The sequence below is a fragment of the Lontra canadensis genome, unplaced genomic scaffold (assembly GCF_010015895.1).
Source record: "Lontra canadensis isolate GAN:19392208 unplaced genomic scaffold, GSC_riverotter_1.0 scaffold39, whole genome shotgun sequence".
Lineage (NCBI taxonomy): Eukaryota > Metazoa > Chordata > Mammalia > Carnivora > Mustelidae > Lontra > Lontra canadensis.
The window spans coordinates 13648472-13656154 of NW_022631033.1; the positions used below are offsets into that span (position 1 = coordinate 13648472).

General features: G+C 45.6%; 1 pseudogene; it reads right to left on the bottom strand.

Annotated features, from left to right (window-relative positions):
• Positions 1 to 743: 743 nt before the first annotated feature.
• LOC116874950 lies at positions 744 to 1125 on the bottom strand (annotated as a pseudogene).
• Positions 1126 to 7683: the final 6558 nt, after the last annotated feature.

Consider the following 7683-nt stretch of genomic DNA (forward strand, 5'->3'; position numbering starts at 1 on the left):
GTCGATGTTATGATTACGGGGGAAGGGGAAAATTCTTGGCAAAATGCCTTGTTCAGAGGCCACTGGGGGACATCCTACAAGATGGATGACAGACAAAGTGAGAGAGTTACTCCTGCCAGGTCTGTCTGCTCGCAGACATTTCTTTTTTTCCCGTTGGACAAGAGCTCTGAGGAACAGAGCACGAATCTGCTCCTGGTAGATGCATGGTCCAACCACGGGAAACTCCTTCTTTGTGGCTTTTGATTCTCTTTATCTCTGAAAATCCACACCACATAAAATGGCATTTTCTTGTTTCTTTAACGATGGTTTAACCAATTAAATGACAATTTAGCTAGTTTTTGTCCACTGCTTATCTTATTTCTGGGAAACAGTTGCTGGACAGATGCATTTTACCTTAGTTAAGTGTTGAAGGAAATAGTGAAATATGTAGATATCTTCAAATTGCCAGCACAAAGCATACACCGTATGAATAAAATGACAGTGAGCGTACACTGCCTTTCCACACTGGGGTACACAGGTGATTTAAGGAAAGAAGATTACACAAGATTTTAAAGTCTCTAAACAATTTCCCTAAGTTCATTAATACCGTGAGCAACCATTTTATAATTTCCAGTGACTCATTACCAGCAATTTCAAAGAAATATATATATATATATATATATATAATTTCATACGGGAGAAAGGAGCCAATGCAATGGGCAGTCGTTATTGGAAAGAAGAAACCTCACAGCACATTTTGAGGCTCAGTGGGTCAACTGGTGGGGCACCAACGTGTAATGGGCTCCACAACTAGGGCATTGCTGAACCTTGCCTTTGTGCAGCTAGAACCCGATGATGGTACTATTGTCCTCTTCGCAGATGCAGTCATTTGCTTGTTGGTGATGGATGGGACTAAATTAGGGTCTTCCTTGGTGCCTGCAGCTGCCTTTGGGGCTAGCATATTGCATGGGCCCAGTCCTTCCTGGCACCCATCATGACCTTCCTCTCCAGCCCAGTCGCCTGGTCATTAGTAAGAACACCACCTCCAGATGCTATGGTATGCACCGCAGCAACTCCACTGGGACTGTGGGCCCTGAGAGCCTGCATGGCCAGCGCTCCAACTCCCTGAAGTAACCTCGAAGCCATCACGCCCGCTACAAACAACAGTACTTCCTTGAGCAGACTCTAGAAACACGTGATTTCCGGAGGAGGGCTTTCCCCCCACTCATCGAAATAGATTTCCTACCACCTCCTAAGTTGAAAGTCTCAGTCTGAGGGCTTCAACCGTGACAGCCTCTTGAGTTTGCATCCCACAGAACAGAGAACATAGACCAGCTAAAAAACTTGTCCTATTTTTTAGGTCTTGATCCTATCTTAATATGCAGAACTAGCTGACCAACCTTCAAATATTCACTGCGATTCCTGAAAAACTGAAATCTTATCAGAATAAACTAGAGTGGGAGCGTAGCATAGTCTGGGGGCAAGACAGGGAGAGTGTACTCTGGTTCCCATGGAATGAGAACTGGCCCTCCTTCCTGATAGGTAGTGAAAGAATATACTTTTCAGGTCAGGAGCTGCACACCGTATTCCCAGTCTGAGTTAATCTGCTTTCATAAAGATACCACATCCAGAATGGCAGCTAAAATTGGGGTATTACATGTTAAGTTTGTGATAATCCACTATCATCTGCTATGATCCATCCTGATTTCGCAGGGGTTAGACTGGTGGGTTAAGTGGGGTTCTAAGGAGGATGCCATTTTGAATTGTCTGGTCAGTCTTTGAGTTATGTGAATCCTTGAGTGTGGCACTAATCTCTGCTATCCCTCTGAAATGATGTATTTACTTTCGTGGCCAGAAGGGCTTCCACTTGGTCTTTCCTTCTATGATAGTTCTTATTCCATAGTCAAGGAACTATCCTGAAGATTCTACCAGCTGCCAATTGTGGTTAACCTGATTATGGACCCTGGAACCAAGGAAACAACCATTGCACGGTGGGAGGTGGAGGTGAGCAGGTGGGCAGGACACATGGACTCAATGTATGGAGACAGACTTCATCAAGGACTTTATTTTCTGACGACCACATTTCTTGACTCTAACAGGGAAGCTACAATGACCTTTGGCTCCCTGGCTATCAGTGTCAACTCGAGTGCTATTCTCAGGAGCCCTGGAAAGACCCAGATATCCCCCTTTTTCTAGTGTATGGTTCTAGTGTATAGTTAGCCCTAGTTTCCAAGGGAAACATGGAGGGAATCAGTACCATACAATACATGCAGGATATATCGTAGACACAGGGCCTTCCTGCCGGGGACCTGGCCTCTACTTCAGACAGTGAGCTCTGGATTGAGAACCAGCTTAGATCTTGAAATTGGGCAAGAGGTTGTAACTTTCCATGGGAGATGGCTGACTTTGACCTCCTGATCATCCGATCTTGATCTCTTTTTTAAAGCTTAAAAATGTACAAAGACTTTGAGTATATTAAGCAAGACCCACTTATCTTGCCCCTAGAAACACCACATTCTATTAGCCACTCTAGAGTCCCTACAGACTCTGCCATTACAGACTACCCTCTTGGGAGCCCTCCACTCCAGCTGTCATTACACACTTACTGTCCTTACAGCAAACATGCCATCTAGCTCCTGACAATTAAGTTCTGCCTCTGCTACTGTGAAGATTCCATTACCCTTACTGCAACCAGAGAGAGCAGCTCTGTAACTGCATCTCCAGCTGTCAGCCCTGCCCTGCGGAAGGAGCCACCGCTGAGACTGTTAGTGATGCTGGTGCTGGTGCCTCTCACTACTGCATTCCTGACCCCCTCCAGAAATGAAGTGTCCTCCCAAGAAACCCAGTCAGCTGACCTTATAGAAGAGACCTCTCCAGCATACCCACTACTCTCAGTCTTTGATTCTTTCCTCCAGAGTTGGCCCAGGCAGTCCCGCCATCTTTGTTCATTGTACAGAGGCCAATGTTTTCTCCAAGTTGCTAAGAGTTATTCAAGCAGGGTAGTAGACCCGACTCCTGGGGCTCTTGACAAGGAGTTAAATCCTGAGTGATGGGAGAGAGCTCCCACACTGACAAACTCCCCATTAGCCAGCTTCCCACTCCCCACCATGATCCAGCCCCTCACAGTTCACTCCCAGGCAGAATCATGGTTCCTGCCTAGATGCGTCAGCCAGGATCTACACCTGCTTTGCTCTAATATCCTTGTCTCCCCTTATAAGGGTTAGCTCACCCCAAGTCACACTAATTTTTGGCCCTAATTATGGATCTTGTGGTCAGGAGCAAAAGTGGCAGATCCTGAGGAAGACAAGCTCTCTTTCCGAGAAGGTACTGTCTTATCACATAGTCTTCAGGCAAAGGGGACCCACTGTCTTCCAACCAGACAATGGGGGGGAGGCGTGTTCCTTCTGCTGTCCTGCAGCTTTCAGGGGAATATCACTGTTTAGAGTTTTCCAGCACGTCTACCTAGATACCCCATTATAAGCCATAAGGTCCTGTTCCTTTCCTAGTGAAGCCCTGAATTTATTTTCCTACCAAATCAACTTTTCTTGGTTCTTTTCTTTCACGTCACAGAAAAGAACTGTCTGTTGAGAGCATTGGGTTAAATGTTGGAACACAAAGAGAGAGGACTGGTGCCTTCCTCCATGGGCTTTCAGGGTGTGATGGAAAGCAGAAATGTACATCAAAAGCATAAATATAGAGGGATCACTCTTTAAGTCAAAGCTCTTGAAGTCACTGCCCCAGTCCCTGACGCACACATGGAAGTGTCCATGAATCACTCCGTGAGGGGAGCTCTCTCCACAGTGAGCCAGCATAAAATGAGGGTCTAGGACATATTCTCCATTCATTGTGTCGCTGGAAAGCTAGCTCTCCTCCTTTGCCCAAACCTACCTTTCTGGTCGTGTTTGTCTTCTCCTCACCCCTTAGATTTGCACACCCAGCTCACTTAGCATGGAACCACCTTGGTTGCCTCCAGTAAGACCCCTTCTTGTTGAAACTGTCCCCCCAAGGCTGTCCCAGCTTAAATCCTGGTTTCCTGGCTGAGCTGTGTGAGACTATGAACTCAGAGACACACCAGTGTTGTGGAAAAGCTGGCAACTCATTTCTGAGCTCAGAGCACCTTTGTCTGTGTTTGACCAGTAAGCTAGGAACAGGGAAGACATCCCAGACAAGAGGGAAGAAACACTGGAAAAAGAAGAGTGAGGAAAGATGTAAACAAACTCCAGGGGATGCCCGGGTGGCTCAGGCAGTTGGGCCTCTGCCTCCTACTGAGGTCATGATCCCAGGGTCTTGGGGTCGAGCCCCACATCAGGCTCCCTGCACAGCGGGGAGGCTGCTTCTCCTGCTCCCTCTGCTGCTCCCCCGGCTTGTGGTCTCTCACTCTTGCTCTCTCTCAAATAAATAAATGAAATCTTAAAAAAAAAAGAAAGAGAAAGAAAGAAAGAAAGAAAGAAAGAAAGAAAGAAAGAAAGAAAGAAAGAAAGAAAGAAAGAAAGAAAGAAAGAAAGAAAGAAAACTCTGGGAAGACAAGTCACTGAAACAGAGCTGTCTGTTCCCAACAAGAGGTAAAGGAGTCCCCCATCGCTTTAGCTGGCCCTCCTTGATGTTTCTACCCAGCATGTTAACTAGGGTTGTGCTTTCTGTTTCTGTCCCTATGTCAAACAAGCCTCAAGAGCGGGAACTGTCTTTATGATGCATCTCCCCACATCCACTTGGCCCCACTTGGGGGCTGGAATAACTTCCTTATGTGGAAAGGCAAGAAGCATTTCTAACTAGAGGTGTCCACAGCTCCAACATATGTGAATCCAGGATAAGCCAAGGAAGTGGGCCAAACCACAAGTTTCTGAGAACTGGAGTAAATTTTATCAGAGCAGACAGATCTAGGAAGCAGCCGGGACAGCCAAACATCAGGAGAACTGGGCAGAGGCCAAAAGTTTGAAGAAAAGCATGTGGTCAGTGATTCACAGAAGCTTAAAGACCATGAGGACCTTAAAGATCATGTGACGTAATTGAGACCCCATGAGCTTAAGAAACAGGACTTGAACTCTCCTCCATCCCCAATTGATAAGAACAAGTAAAGCCTGGATTTCAGGGGAACTGGGATCCTGGGTCGAAGAAGAAAAAGGAACTTTGAAACTAGAAATCTGGGTATGAGTAGCATTCAAGGTTAACCTTGGGCCTAAGATATAAGAATCAATTACTGAATCAAGTTAAAAGTCAGCACAGCAAGGTCTTACCAAATATATTACTAGGCAAAATGAAGGCAAGTAGAAGTATTTTTTGGAATGGGTGGATGGATCAATAAAAAGAATTGAAGATATTACACCATCTAAACAGGCTGGAACTCCTTAAATTCTTACCTGTCAGGAATCAGGTTGGTTTCAGATTCTGGACATTCCAACTAAGGACAGAGTGACCCCTACCTTGGAGATGCTCCATTCCATAGGGTCAAAGGATGCACCAGAACATGGTGCTTAGAGTAGGAGGAAATAGCATGAGTGTCAACACAGAAAGAACAGAACCAAAGACTGTGTCATCTCGACTTCATCTCAAGCTAGAAAAGTTGGTTCCTTGGTCTTACATTCAACCTCTCAACCCAATTGATAGCCCATACTAACCCATCAGCCATGGGTGCGAGTCCCCTTGGAAGTGGGTTCTCCAGCCCTCAGTCAAGGAACTGTAGCTGAGGCCAAGTAGAACAGAGGTGATCTGTGTCCTCCAGCCACTTCCCAAACTACCAAAACTGAACAAAAAAAAATCAGTTTGTTGATTTTGGCAGCAACATTTGGGGATGGGTCCATACAAAGCCATAGATACCCTGAACTCTCCTGTTGTTCCTTCTTCTTTATTATTTCTTATATTTATCCCTTCCTCACTGTCTGTCTTGGTACTCACCTATTTCATGTTCTCATCTTGTCTGACCACAACAGATTCTACCCATCTTTTGCTTCCTTTCCTTCCCACCCCCCACTTCCCAAAAGCACACCCCCCATCTATTCTGCAGAGTAATTTTTCTAAAACATAAACTTGCTAGAAAGCCTTCAGTGTCTTTGTTCTGCCATTGGAATAAAATCCAGTCTTCCTCCCTGGGTATGAAAGGCCTTCCATGGCGAGGGTCCTGCTCGCTCATTTAGGTTTCAAAACGCCCCCTTCCTTCGCCACACTCTATAGTCACGTTGACCTACTTACATTCCCCAATGGGCCACCCATTCCTCAGGTTTGGGTGCATTTGAGGACACTCTCACCCCTTAGAATGCCTTTGCCCCACACATGCCAGGCTAACAACTCCAGACAGACGACACTCAGCTCAGGCAACAGCTCTTTTTGAGAGTTTTTCTTCATCTCTCGCCCCTTCCCACCCCCATCTTTCTCTTTCTCTTCCTTCTCACAGCTGCCCTAGAAGAGATGACTTTACTGTGCTCCCAGAGAGCCCCCTGCACACCTCTTTCAGAGCTTACGACACTCTCATATCTGTATACTTCTCTTTCTGCCTCCACCCTATTATTACGGGTTCCTCTGTGGTGGGAACAGCGTATCTCTGAATCCCCAAAGCACGGCACCCTGTCTGAACAGCACAAGTATGTACGATTCAGAATTTTTTGTTGAGTAAAGGATTGCAAGACTTTATTTTCCCATCTCCGTGTTCTCTGATTCTGGAAATACGACTTCAGCATCCTTTGAAAAACCACTTCTGCTGCAGTCTGTTTATGGACTTTGCATGAGGCTGATCCCACCTCTGACAACAAGAGTGAGATCACATAGGCTCAAGGCAATTGCCATTTTCCACTCACCTGCCCCATGTGACCCATGATTGCTTCAGGGTTGGAGATTTAACCCTAGAGGATCCAAAAGGACAGGAAGATACTTGGCTGAAGCTTCTGGAAAGAGAGGCTTGCACTCTTTATTGAATTTGGGCTCCAAAGATGGAAGGCTTGCAGCATCTTGCAAGCTTGGGGTTTAGGAAAACCAGAGCTTTGGGGAACTAGGATCAGGAGTTCTCACTATAAACACCTGAGAAAGGAACCAACTAGGGGGAGAACTGGAGAGAGGAGAAGCCTGCCACACCATTCCTTCTGTCAGTCAGGTCCATTGGAAGCCATACCCTACTGGGCATCTTAGCTATGGAAAATAGTAACTTCCTGTTTCTGCTTAAGCCAATCTGGGAATTTTGTGAAATGATAAACTCGTGGTGTCCTCCCTAAAGGAGTTCATGGTATAGCAAAAATCACTTGTGGTTTATGATAATCAGCCTCATGATTTTATACTATTATCTCAAAAACTGTTCAGCTTTGAACAATGAGATACCACCTCACGTGGTCAGAATGGCTAAAATTAACAAGTCAGGAAATGACAGGTGTGGGCGAGGATATAGAGAAAGGAGAACCCTCCTACACTGTTGGTGGGAATGCAAGCTGGTGCAGCCACCCTGGAAGATAGTATGGAGGTTCCTCAAGAAGTTGAAAATAGAGTTACCCTATGACCCATTAATTGCACTACTGGAGATTTACTCTAAAGATACAAATATAGTGATCCGAAGGGGCACTTGTACCCCAATGTTTATAGCAGCAATGTCCACAATAACCAAACTGTGGAAAGAACCTAGATGTCCATTGACAGATGAATGGATAAAGAAAATGTGGTGTATATATACAGTGCAATGTTGGCCATCAAAAAAATGACATCTTGCCATTTGCAAGGACATGGATG